This window comes from Marmota monax, unplaced genomic scaffold, assembly GCF_021218885.2.
Source record: "Marmota monax isolate L192 unplaced genomic scaffold, Marmota_monax_Labrador192_F-V1.1 WCK01_AAM20220418_F8-fsc00158, whole genome shotgun sequence".
Classification (NCBI taxonomy): domain Eukaryota; kingdom Metazoa; phylum Chordata; class Mammalia; order Rodentia; family Sciuridae; genus Marmota; species Marmota monax.
In genome coordinates, this window is record NW_026694092.1 from 984,026 (window position 1) to 995,461 (window position 11,436).

Here is an 11,436-nt window from a genome sequence, read left to right on the forward strand (position 1 = left end):
GTCATCTGCACTGAAAGACTAATGATGATCTATAGTGCAATAGAACATTACAGCTTCTGCTGTGATTATTATATCTTCTTCTTGTGAATTCCTTTTAAACAATGGGATTTTTATAACTATCTTTAGTACTGCGTTAGGAAATCGTACATGCCTCATGCACAGTCGTTAGTATATGCTGGTTTATATCTGACATTCCACCATTTTCTATATTGAATGAACACTTGCATACTGTACAAAAATCTTTGAAATGATTTGTTCCTTATTTAATAGATGCCTATTATTCATAAAATTCATCACAACATTTACATTTAAACTTTGGGCAACCTCAAGTTCAAATACACACAGATAAAAAAGATGATAGCAACCACTGCAGAATTGCAAGATTGAATTTTAAACACACTGCCATGTCAGTAAATCGGTCACTCACAAGTGTGAACAGGCCTCTAAACAATGGTTAAAATGTTGTGAGCTTTCAAAGTGACAATAAATTGAACTCCATGCTTGGTGCAAAAAAGGTGACTTTTCCCTCTTACCTGAAGGGAGAACCACAGATGTTAGACACAGTGTTCCTGAATGAAGTCAGAGCTGATCCTATACAAAATTTTGGTTAGTCTCTGGGGACAGAAATTGGCAGGCATCTGAAGTGGAAGTGTTTATAGACTTTAAGCTGTGTCCTGTGGTCACTAGAGTAATGGCTACTGTGTACTGGCTAATTTTGGAAGGAAACAAGGCTGCTGGACAAAAGCACTTGCTGATTGGCTACTGTCTAAAAGTGTAAGACTGTCACCGATTGGCTGACTTTCCAGACTAGAGTTTTTATCAGTGATTGATTGGTATTCAGAAGCCTAGGGTAGAATGGGTACTGAGTGGATGGGACTCTGAACTTGCAGTTCCCACTTTACCCAGACTGCCTAGCCTTCTTCATGCTCATAGGTTGGATTTTGAGGAAGACTTCAGCTAGAATAAGAGGTCCTATGCTGGAATTTTTCATGATCATTGTCTCCTAATTAGATATAGAATGCATTATAGGCTCCTGGCATCTAGAAAAGCTTGAGTTACTCTGAAGTTGCCACATTCCCAGAACACAGCAATAGAGCAGATAATTGGGCTGGTATTGTGGGTATAAACTAATTCTTGGACAAAGGCTATCAAAAGTAGAATTATCATTGGAACCCACAATAGAAGGTGAGAGATTGAAAAGTCAGGAAATATAGCTATATTTAATATGAGTTACAAATGAATAGGCATAGGAGAAGGAACACATTTATACTTAGAAAGAACTTAAGTAAACTTTCTGTAATTGGTGAGTATCTGGGTAAGTATTTTCCCACGGAAGTGCTTATTCTTCCCTAAGGAAGAATTTGGCTTTATTAAGTTTTATTAAAGTTTTATTAAGTTTTGTGCAATTTTGGTTTCCAACTGTATTTTCAGGAAGGGAAACAACATCCTAGAGTATGTAGGTCAAGATACACACAAAGCTTGATTTTGCTTAAACTTACAGCTTCAAATGATCTCCATTGATGATGCCAGATTTAACCCATTTTGTTCCATCATGACAGATGTGGAACACCTATAGAAACTTTAATAGAGTATATAATATGATTTTATATAGAATACAATTGAATTATAATTATAAAAAAGAATGTAATTATATTATATAATATTAATATATAAGACCTAGATTATTATTTCTAACCTATTTTAATGCATTTGTGTCAATTTCATTGAAATATTCACAGAATTGAGAACTTGGAACTTAATGAGTTGATCAATAGCCCAGATCCTTCTCTTGATAGCATGTTTTCTACTGCCCACTGGATAAGTCTACTTGCACAGCCCACAGAACCTTATATGATTCACACTAACTTCAGCTACCACAACTTCATCTCTGCCTCTAATTCAAATCACTACCAACTTTTCTTCTTTCTCTAGCTTCAATATCAGTCCAGAAGAACATTTTCTATCTAGTCAAACTTCTCTTACACACACACACACACACACACACACACTTTCCAATAGTTGCTTGACTTCCCAAAACTCTCAAATATATTGCTCTTCTCCATTCCCCCATCCACAGCTGAAATTAAGTGTCATATTATTTCCTTTACTTTCATTTACTAAGTTGTTTTCCTCAGTTCATCAGTCAGTCCGTTAGGATTCAACCATAGAAGCAGAATCAGTAGGAGATTATAGAAATATGTCCTGGGGGCTGGGGACATAGCTCAGTGGTAGAGTGCCAGCCTAGAAATATACCCTTGTTTATTTATTTATTCAAGAAATTGGATTATACAAAAGTGGGTGCTGCCTAAACACATCTGAAATTTGTCAGACTGACAGTCAAAATAGGAAAATTATAGACAGGTTGAAATTCTTAGTTACAGGCTGAACTTACTATATAAAACCAGTGGGAAACAGAAAGTTATGAATAAAGATGGAACTCCATGGGCAAAAGCCAAAGATGCTATTGATAGGAAGAATCTCTTCTCAGGGAATTATCAAGCCTTATTTTTTTAAAATTCCACTTCTTACTTTGAAACAATTATGGCTTTGCATGCAAGGGAATAACACAGATAGATGGCATGTACCATTTGCCCAGTTATTCTGAATAGCAACATCTTGCAAACCTATAGAACAATAACACAATCAGGGTATTGGTATTCAGTGAAGTGCAAATATTTTAGTCACCACAAGGATTCCTTGTGTTTTTCTTTTCTAGACTCAATCATCTTCCTTTCATCCAACTTCCCTCCTTAATGCCTGACAATCACTACTCTGTTTTTTTTCTATAACTTTATCATATCAGAAATGTTATATGAATGGAATCATACTGTAAGCAGCATTTTGGAATTGGCTTTTCTCTGAGCATTGTTTTCTGGATATCCATCCAGGCTATTGCATGTTGATTACTATTTATTGCTTATTAGTGCTATGGTATGGATATACCACAGTTGTTTTAACCATTCACCCATTGAAGGACATCTGAGTTATATTCAAGTTTTAGCTAGTATATATAAAGCTCCTGTAAACAATTATGCACATGCTTTTGTAAGGATATATGTTACCATGTAAATACCCAGGTGTATAATTACTAGGTAGTATGGTAGCTGTATATTAGTTTTAAAATGATCTATTAAACTTTTTTCCAGGGTGTATCTGAGTGAACCAGTTTCTCTGCATCTTTACCAGCATTTGTTGTCACTATTTGTTATTTTAGTCATTCTGATAGGTGTATAGTGATATATCCCATTGTGATTTTAATGTGCATTTCTTTGATGACTAATGATTTTGAATATGTTTTTATGTGTTCATTTGCCATCTATATGTCTTCCTCAGTGAAATGCCTGCTCACATCTTTTGGCCCATTTTCTAGTTTGTTTTTATATTTTTGAGTTTTGAGTTTTTAAATATATTCTAGATATTTGTCCTTTTCACGATAAGTGGTTCACAAATCTTTTTTTAGAGTAGAATATTTTAAAAAATTGTGAAACACAATATTCAAAAAAGTATATGAAATATAATGTACAATTTAAAAATAATAAAATCTTTATGGAGAATCACTAACTCAGCACCCATTTAAGAAATAGAACATTACAGGTCTCTAAGAAGCTACCTGAATGTTCCTCAGTGTTGCATTCTTACCCTTTCCACACCAGAGGGAGTCTCTATGTTGATGTGCCATAGCCCTTGATTTTATCTATAGTGCAGGCACCTAAGTATAGATCTATAAAATGTTTAATTTGCCTGGTTTAGAATCATACTTTGTTTTCTTTGTGACTTGTCTCTTTGGCTCAAAGATCTGGTTTTTAAATTTTTTAAATTTATTTATTTTAATTAGGTATATATAACAGCAGAATGCATTTTGATTTGACCCAGCTATTCCACTTCTCGATCTATACCCAAAGGACTTAAACACAGCATACTACAGGGACACAGCCACATCAATGTTCATAGCAGCTCAATTCACAATAGCTAAACTGTGGAATCAACCTAGATGCCCTTCAATAGATGAATGGATAAAGAAACTATGGTATATATATGCAATGAAATATTACTCAGCAATAAAAGAGAATAAAATTATGGCATTTGTATATAAATGGATGGAATTGGAGAATGTAATGCTAAGTGAGATAAGCCAATCCCAAAAAACCAAAGGCTGAATGTTCTCTCTGATAAGTGGATGTGGATCCATAATGGGGGGATGGCCTGGGTAAAATGGAGGAACTGTAATTGGGCAAGGGGGAGGGAGGGTGGAGAGGGTGGATGGAGGCAGGAAAGATGGTAGAATGACATGGACATCATTACTCTAGGTACATGTATGATTGTATGTATGGTGTGACACTACATCGTGTACAACCACTGAAATGAAAAATTGTGCTGCAATTGTGCACAAATCTTTTCTCATAGTCTGTAGCTTGTGATTTTTTTTCAGGGCAGTAAATCTATTCTGCATGATACTATAATGGTGAACTTGTGTAATTATACATGTGTCAAAATCTATAGAATGCATAATATGAAAAGTGAACCCTAATGTAAACTATGGAATTTGAGTGATAATGATGTGTCAGTATAGGTTCCTCACTTGTAACAACTATACAGCTGTGGTAAAGGATGTTGATAGCTGAGGAGGATGTGCCTATTTTCAGGCTGTTAGTATATTAGAAATATCTGTCCTTTCCAAATAAGTTTTCTGTGAACCTAAAACTGCTCTACAAAATAAAGTCTATGATAAGAACTAAAATGAGGAAGATGGTATCATCTGAGAAATGGAATAATCTTGGCAGATGAAGGAAAACACACACAATAGTACTTATCCCCCAAACAAACATGTGCTGGAATATCTGGGAAAAAATGTGAACAGAGCACAGAGGAGAAGCCCCAGACCACCAGTAGAGTGGATAGGTCATGAAAACAAGATAAGGAAGTGGAGCCCTTCTTCATCAGTGTAGTACAACAACCAGACAAAGGAAATCAAAGTGGCATTGAGCTGCATCTCTGTACTTTCAAGGCAGTGGGTAGAGTTCTGGGTTAGTTTTAAGAATAGGGAAAATAGTGGAATGCCTGAGCACTCTAGGAGATACTAGTCAAGAGGATGCCAACATGATGAAGAGGAGGTGCCCCACACCATCAGTGCAGTAGAAATAAAAGTAATAATGAGGCCCAACCTTGTATCATTAGTACATTGAATGCCCTGTGTTGATTGGTGAATGGCACAAAGAAGAGGAGTCCTGAGCACCCAGTTCAGTGATGGAGGATGAGGAAGGAATGAGAGGCTATGAATGTGGAAGAGGGAAAGGCCAACATTATCAATGTGATGATGGAACTGCACATAAAGTGTGAACAGAACAAAAAGGAGGACTCAGACCATGTCATTGCTGTGGTGTAAGTAGACAGAGAAAACAGACTGAACAGAGAGCCACATATTAGCTTCATTGGTAAAGTGGTATAAGTGCTTTGAGTATGTGTATATGGCAATGAAATGGTACTTCACATCATTCATACAGTGGTGTAAATAAAACATGGAACATATTGACTGATTTTAGGAGGAGCACTGAACCATACATTAATGGAATAATTGGTAGAGAGTGTGAACAGGAATAATGGGAGAAAATCAGCTGTATCAGTGAGTAGATTAATATTTCTGTGGATGTGAACATTGTAAACAGGAGCAATCCTGCATCATATGTGAAGTGGATGCGGGAGATGTGAATTAAAAAAAAAAATATGTATCTTCATCATCAGTAACAGCATCAGGGCACATGAATAGAACAAAGAAGAAATATTTACATTATCTATACTATAGGGTAAGTGGAAAAGGTAAGTTAATGAGGGAAAAATTAAGACCCTTGCTCCTCAATGCAGAAGAGTAAAAGAGGAAGTGATATAAACAAGACAAACAAGAATAACCTAGAATCTCAGAGCTATTGTGTAACCAGATTTGGAGGGGACACAGGATGGAGCCCTTCCCTAATAGTACATTGAAATCAATAAGCTAAAAGAGGCAAGGTGCAGATTCTCCTTAAATCCTCTAGGGGAATTTGAACCTACTGACACTTTATTTAGACTATGGCTTTAAGAGACATGAAAGAATAACTTTCTGATTTTTCTTAGCCAGTAAAACACATGAAGGGTTCTGAAGCCAGCATTCACACCTGGGTGAAGAGAGTACATTCCAATATTCAGTCAGCACTCCATCTATGTCAACATATTGTCAAGTTTAATAAGCAACAAGAGCAAGAATGGAGTCATCATAACATACTAATTATACTACAGAGCTATAGGAACAAAAACAGCATGGTGCTGACACCAAAATGGGTATGTAGAACAATGGAATGGAAGCGAAGACAGAAACAAAAACAGCATGGTGCTGGCACCAAAACAGGTATGAAGAACAATGGAATGGAAGGGAAGACAGAAACCCACATAGATACAGTCATCTGATATTCAACAAAGGTCCCAAAAACATATTGGAGAAAAGATAGCCTTTTAAACAAATGGTGCTGGAAAAACTGGATATCCATATGTAGAAAAATGAAACTAGATTGCTATCTTTCATGCTGCACAAAAGTCAACTCAAGGTGCATCAAAGGCCTAAAAATTAAACCAGAAACACTGCAACTGCTAGAATAAAACATAGGGTTAACATTTTATCATATAGGTGCTGGCACTCAACAGGACATCTAAAGCTCAAGAAATAAAAACAAGAATCAATAAGTGGAATGTCATTAAACTAAAAAGCTTCTGCACAGCAAAGGAAACAAATAAGAGCATGAAAAGAGAGCCTACAGAATGGGAGAAGATCTTTGCCAGCTACCCCTCCATTAGGGGATTAATATTTAGCACATAAAAAGAACTCAAAAAACTTTACACAGAATAACCCAATCAATAAATGGGCAAAAGAACCAAATAGACATTTTCTAAAAGAAGAAATACAAACAACAAATATATGGAAAAATGTTCAACATCCCTGGCAATCAGGGAAATGCAAATCAAAATTACACTGAGATTTCATCTCACTCCAGTTAGAATAGCAATCATCAAGTATACAAATATTAAAAAATATTGACAAGGATGTGGACAAAAAGATATATTCCTACATTGTTGGTAAGACTGAAAATTAGTATAACCACTTTGAAAAACATTATGGAAATTACTGAAAAGAATGGAAATGGAACCACCATAAGACCCAACTATTCCACTTGTTGGTATTTATCCAAGAGAAATAAAACCAGCATATTGTAGTGATACAGGTACATCAATATTTATAGTAGCAATATAGCCAATCAAGACAGCAATATAGCACAGTAGCTAAGTTATAGACCCAAAGTAGGTGTCCCTCAATAGACAACTATATAAAGAAAATGTGGTACATATAAACTGAAGTTTTACTCAGCCATAAAAAAGAATGAAATTATGACATTTGTGAGTAAATGGCTAAAACTGGAGAACACCATGCTAAGTGAAGTAAGGCATACTCAGAAAGTCAAGGGTCAAATGTTTTTTTCTATAATGCAAAAACTAGAGAAAAATAAGAAAAAGAAAGTGGGAGAGGGCATAAACATAGAAGAGAGATCAACAGAGTAGAGGAAGGGAACTGAGGGGAAGGGAGAAGGGGCAGGAAAAAGGAGGCACTGTGGAAAGAAATTGATCAAAATATGCTATATACATATATAGCATATCACAGTGAATTTCACATTTATATATATCTATAAAGCACCAATTAAAAAAAAAACAGAAGGTCAGTATAATAGAGGAAGGGGAACAGGGAGAAGGAGAAGGGGACAGAATGGGAAATACTGGGGACTGAAATGGAGCAAATTATATTCCATGCATGTATAATTCTGTCAAAATGAATCCCAAATATTATGTATAACTATAATATATTAATAAAAACATTTAATAAAATTTAATAAAAATCAGATATAAATAAGGGAAGATTTGGGGGCCTATTGTAATACTTAGATGCTTTAAGTCTAAAGCAAAAATTATGAGAAGGGTGAACAAGCAAAGCTTTTGTATGCAGAGAATAGATAGGTTATGATAGAAAGAGGAAGGGGATGCTAAAATCTTTCAGGCAGTTCTTGAAACTTAGTAAACTGTGAAAACATTGCAGTAATGGAAAAGTCTAGACAGAGACTAGAAAGGAAAAGTAAGGAACAAGAGACGGGTAAGCAAGAAATGAAAGAGACAAGGCAGAGATACACACTAGAGTCAGAGATGACAAATAAAGGCCATCTCTCTATAGGAGAGAGAGGCAACACAGGCTTGAGTTCTGCGACTTTTATAGCGGAGGCTCAGGAATCAGAGCCTGGTGGGTCCTAATGCAGGCAGTTAAGGGTGGGGTTGGCATGAAGGAGTGGTGAGCCTTTCTCAGAAAGGCCCTTGGGTGGGAAAGCAAAACTTTTTCCTTAAAATGTTGGCTGTCACTTAAGATGGCCATCCAGATACTAAGCAAGGACCTTATATTCCCCCCTTTTTTTTGTATTTATTTTGCCCCTTAAGGAACAGGGACATAGGTCAATATTCTGTAACTGCTTCCTGCTGGAAAAGGGCAGCATTTGAATCCCTCATTAGGGGTGTGGCATGTCACTGGAACCATGACGAAGAGGAAGGTTGACTGGTGGTGGAATGCTATCCCTGGTGCCCCAATTTTTGGTACGGGATTGGAATTCCTATAAGAAAACCTGGTTTATAATTTGCTTAGAGATTATTTTGGATCTGGTCTTGAACCAATCTAATGACACAGGGGGCAAGTGTTAAGAGAAGACCTATGATAAGGAAAGGGGTCAAGAAAGGAAGTGCCCACTGGAGGTGGGGTTACTTAGCTGCCATCCTTCAGTAGAGGAGAGCTACTGTTTCCAGTGTTCAGGGTCCTGTTGGAGTTGTTTTATCTTGTCCTTTACTATACCAGACTGATTGACATAAAAATAGCATTCCTCCTGTAGGTACAGACAAAGTCTGCCTTTTTTTGGCTGTAAGGTCAAGACCCCTTCGATTCTGCAGAACCACAGCAGCTAAAGAATCAAGCTGGGATTGTATGGTTAGTATGGTTTGAGTAAGTTGCTGTAAGACTCCTAAAAATTGGAATGGTAATTCCTGGTAATGGTCCCTAGGAGGTGAATGAATGGCAGAATAAGGGAGGAGGGCAAAAATGAAAAGGGGAAGGATGGTACTCATGGTTCTGCATGTCCTCATGGTCCTCAGAGACTGAAGGAAGATGGAGGTTTCAGCCTTGGAGAAACACAGCTTGAGAGGGCCTGTGGGTATCACTGTATAAAAGGGCAGAGAAAACTATGTTAAATGAGAATTATAAACCCAATATGGGATGCCCTCAAGGCGGGCCACCAAGGGAGTAGTAAGAATGACCCAATACGGTCCAGTCCATTTTGTGGAGAGTTGAGAGGAAAAGGGAGGCCTGTTGGGGAGTGGTGTTAAAAGTACCAGGTAACCAGGAGACAGAGTGGGAGAAGGAGAAGAGGCAGACGAAGGCTTTACCAGAACAGCCTCACTGTGTTGCCAAAGAAGGTTCCTAATGTATGCAAGAAGGGGCCAGAAAAGATGAGGAGCAAGGGGTAGTGAAGAATCAGAGGGTGATGAGCTGAGCAGGGAGATAGGCATCCATATAGAAGCTCAAAATGGGAGATGTTGAGTGGCTTCTTTGGGAGGGCTTGTAACCTAAGAAGAGCCAAGGGAAGGAGTTTAGTCCAATCTAAATGTAATTCAAGGGGTAGTTTAGTGAGAATGTTCTTCAAGGTCCGGTTGATATGTTCCACCTTGCCAGAGGACTGGGGATTGTAGGGGACATAAAAATGCCAGGAGATGTTGAATACCTTAGCTACAGACCATGAAACATGGAAAGTAATTTCAGGACCATTCTCAGACTGGAACAAGGAGGGGAGGCCAAATTGAGGAAGAATGTGTTCAGTGAGGATGTTGTCCACCATAGGGGCACATTTATTGGTGGTAGGAAAACCTCGACCCATTCTGAGAAGGTGTCGACAAATACCAAGAGAAGTTTGTACTGCCTGACTAGGGACATATGGGTGAAATCTAGCTGTCCATCAGAGCAAGGGAGATGTCCTCTTGCCTGGTTAAAGGGAAGGCAGGTGGGTAGAAATTGGAGGTGAGATTAGTTTTCTGGTAGATTTCACAGGAGGCAGAGAGGGTAGAGAGAAATTATAGGTCCTCTGGAGAGAGTTTAAGGTGGGAAGTGAGAAATGGTTTTAAAAGATGTGGTGTTAGGGTGAAAAAGGTTGTGAAGGAAGGTAAGCATCTGTTGAATATCAGGTGGGGAAGAGTCTGTTGGGGGACTAGCAAGGCAGAGGACTGCAGGTGGAATAGGCTATTGGAGGGCCACAGCCCTCACCTCAGTCTGCCTTGTTGTTGCCAAGTGTCACAAAGGAGATGTCTGTCTGATGGGATTTATAATGCATGATCCTAATGGCAGTGGGAAGGTTTGAGGCCTGAAGGAGATGGGAGATAAAGGGGGCATTAGTAATTGAAGTTCCCATGGTGGTAAGGAATCTGTGCTCCTTCCAATAGCAGAGTGGGAGAGAAGTATGTGGAAAGGGTATTTAGAGTCAGTGTAGACATTGAGGGAGGCTCCCTTTGCCAAAGTGAAGGATCTGATGAGGGCAACAAGGTCAGCCTGACTGGATGTATTATTGGGGAGGGGAGCCACTTCCACAACTGAGGTTAGAGAGACTATAGCATGTCCTGCCCAACCAACTCCCTCCTTAAGGAAGGAGGAGCCATCTGTGAACCCTGTGTATGTTGCCTGGAGCAAGGGGCCTTCCTGGATGTGGAGGGATGTGGAAGAAGCTCCTCCAGAGTTTCAGTGCATGAATGGGTAAGAGCAGAAGAGGTGGAAGAATCCTGAGGAGTGGGGAGGAGAGTATCAGGGTTTAAAGGTGAGCACCTGTGGAAAGTAAGATGGGATCTTCCACCAGAGAAACCTGTGGAGATAAAAGGTGACATGGGGGTAAGGAATGGAAGTCCTTGTAGGTGAGGAGTTCCTTTAGGGGATGGGGAGCCAGGATGGTGAGTGGGGCCCAGAGGGAGTTTCTTTGACTCATTAATGAGTAGAGAGACTGTAGCCAACGTTCCTAGGTAAGGGGCCCATCCCTGAACATAGGGTCAAGACCCTTTGATGGTTAAGCTACAGAGGCAAAGTTTGGCCCCAGATGTGTCTGAGGACTCCTAGAGCAAATCCCTGCTTTTCAGCCATGTAAAGGTGAAATGGGCATGTGAGATCAGGGAGATGGAGAGCAGGGGCCTGGAGGAGGGCCAGCTGGAGCCTGGTGAAGGGCTTTGTAACAGAGTACAATAGGGGTTCAGAGAGTGGGCCCCAGGCCGCATCATATAGAGACTTAGCCAATATAGAGTAGTTAGGAATCCAAGCTCTGAGGAATCCTGCCATATCTAGAAAGGAGAGAATTT